Source organism: Panulirus ornatus, chromosome 8 (genome assembly GCF_036320965.1).
Source record: "Panulirus ornatus isolate Po-2019 chromosome 8, ASM3632096v1, whole genome shotgun sequence".
NCBI lineage: Eukaryota > Metazoa > Arthropoda > Malacostraca > Decapoda > Palinuridae > Panulirus > Panulirus ornatus.
This window is the reverse complement of record NC_092231.1, coordinates 51,602,447-51,605,115: the sequence shown is the minus strand read 5'-3', so window position 1 is coordinate 51,605,115 and position 2,669 is coordinate 51,602,447. Positions and strand designations below refer to the sequence as shown.

At 44.0% G+C, this 2,669-nt stretch overlaps 1 pseudogene; it reads right to left on the bottom strand.

Annotated features, from left to right (window-relative positions):
* Positions 1 to 805: 805 nt before the first annotated feature.
* Positions 806 to 1,606, bottom strand: LOC139749715 (uncharacterized; annotated as a pseudogene).
* Positions 1,607 to 2,669: the final 1,063 nt, after the last annotated feature.

The following is a 2,669-nucleotide window of genomic DNA, read 5'->3' as shown; positions in this document are numbered from 1 at the left end:
TACTCTACGTTTCAGCGGCGGACTAACGCTGTTTTTCGCAAATATCTCGTAAACGATTCATTGTATCATTATGATACAAAACCGAGTAGTCATATTGACGCTTTCGAAGGGAAGTGTGGCCCCCCCCAAAAAACTCCCAATTCCCCACCCCCCCACACCCCCTCCCCCCCCTTCTCGCCTTCGTTATCCCTCTTCTTCTCCTCCTAACTCCTCCTAACCCAACCTTGTGTCCCTCCCTATTTTCCCATAACTTTAGTATACAGTTATAATAAAATGTTATGTAGGTGTATATGTATAGGTATAGGTATTAACTAACAGTATGGTACAATTCCATAGACGCAAGACGTATTTGACGTTGATAATTACTGTACAACAGCATATTTACATACGTGTAGTATGTAGAAGGTCGATTTTACAGTCCTTATGGTCAACCAAGTGAACACGATGTATTGCCATTACCTGTGGTCTGGACCTTCTAGGAAATGTTATTGCTGTTATTAGTACATACTGTGAACCTACCCATCATAAACTGTTAACCTGGTCCAGTTAATATACTGTCAGTCTGTTGACTGGTCTCTTTCATATCTATTATCACGAAATTATAATCTGCATATATTTTTGCCCTCTATACATATATATATTATGCTTAATAGTCATTACTATATATATATGTATATATATATATATATATATATATATATATATATATATATATATATATATATATATATATATATATATATATATATATATATATATATAAATACTGTAGGAATAAAATGATGACAACATGAGAAAACCAAATTTATTCGTAATCAGTATCAAAGAAAACGTCATCGTCTTCATCATCACTGGCGATGTTAATAATAACAGGTTCGACTCCCTCGTGTATGTTGCCAGTCCTCCAGTATTCTTCTTCAAATTTACGGGAGTGCTGAACAGCTCCCGCCCACACGTCCTTGTGTACCAATTGCCTGGCTTCTTCCAATCTTGCCTTTAGGTCCGTCCGGGTAAACCGCTGGAGTGTGGAGCGCACATGACACTTCATAAATCCCCATACTTGCTCGATGGCGTTGAGCTCGGGGTGGCCAGGTAGCAACCGTATGACCTGGTGGCCCCACATACGGATGGTGTTGTCGATCTTATACTGGGGCTGTGGACGGTTCTGCTGGCAGAGGACCAGCAGCTCAGGGCGAGTGGCAGCAGCAGGTGGGATGGAAATCTTGCGCTGCTTCAGCCACCTGATGAGGTCCGCCTTCCTGGTGGCTGTGGTAGGGTATCGACTCTCCTCCGTCAGCTGGCTGTGGTATGGTGCATTATCTAGCACAAGTACCGATGGCTCTGGCAGTGACGGAAGGAGCTGCGTTGATAGCCATCGCAGGAACAGTTCGGCATTCATTTCTCCATGATAATCATCCTGGTTGGTCTTGGCTGGGTAGCACAGGTATGAGCCGTCAACAAAGCCTTCGTCCGTGCCACCTGCGACCACTACAAATCGCTCCTCTTCACCAGGTGGTACCTGACGACTGTACGTGGTGTTGCTTGGAGCCTGTGTGGTATCAACCTACTCCCTACTGGCCCATCCTGGCGGTAAACCACGCCTCATCCACATATACCACCTTCCTTCCCTCCTCTCGGTGGCGCTGTAGAGCCCGGAGAGCGTCAATCCGACGACACACAACGTCCAGCGATTCCCTCCTTACATACATCTTTCGCTGTGACAGTCTGTATTGAAATCCCATGGTGTGCAGGATCCACCAAACTGTTGTGTCAGTGGTATCCTCCGGGAGGATACCATGTGTTTTCAGGTCAGGCTGGTATGACCCTCAGTGTTAAATATTGTTTTACCGAAAACTTCTTGTGGATGTGGCGCCATATTGCACCGAGAGTAAAGTTATCACAAACAGCCGATGAAGGTGTTGGTGGTGCCGGTGTGGAAGGGGAGGCTGTGGTGGTGGTGTTGACTATGTCCCTCACTCTTGACACAGCCATGCCCAAGATGTGCCCAACTCGCTCGTAAGGTCTGTGTGCATAAGAATTAATGTTATGTTACACATTAGTCTCGCCTCGCTATGATAATTAATATGACATTGCGACACAATACAGTCTGCTTTACTTTCATATTTCATATGTATATAAATGTAATAATGTATGTTCGAACCAGAATATATTGTCTACGCACCTATTCAAACTTATGTACGTTCTACCGCGGATGCATTCACGTTTGTACAACGTGACAAGACGAAGAACAAACGCTGTCCTGCATCCACGGAGGCAAAAGGACAACATTGTTGCTGATGATTCCACCTCGGCAGTCGCTAGTGTTGTAGCCTCGTGATGGTGGTACCCCATACCTCAGAGAGGGAGGGAGGGGATATGGGGGATTGTGGATATTATATTAAGGCATATATTTCTTATTTAAAAACGTAAAGACGACATGAAGTACCCATCAACGATTTCATTTGGTTGTCCAAAACCAAAACTGACTTCATCCTTCTGGTCGCCGTCGACACGGCGGTTATTAACAATGGGATTACCTGTTGCTTTCATGGTCGTTTGACGCACTCTGGTTTTCACGTCCACACACAATAACTGCATTACATATCATTACTAATGTATGATACCTATATACATACTGTCATACCTATTATTCATGTACGTGATTAGAA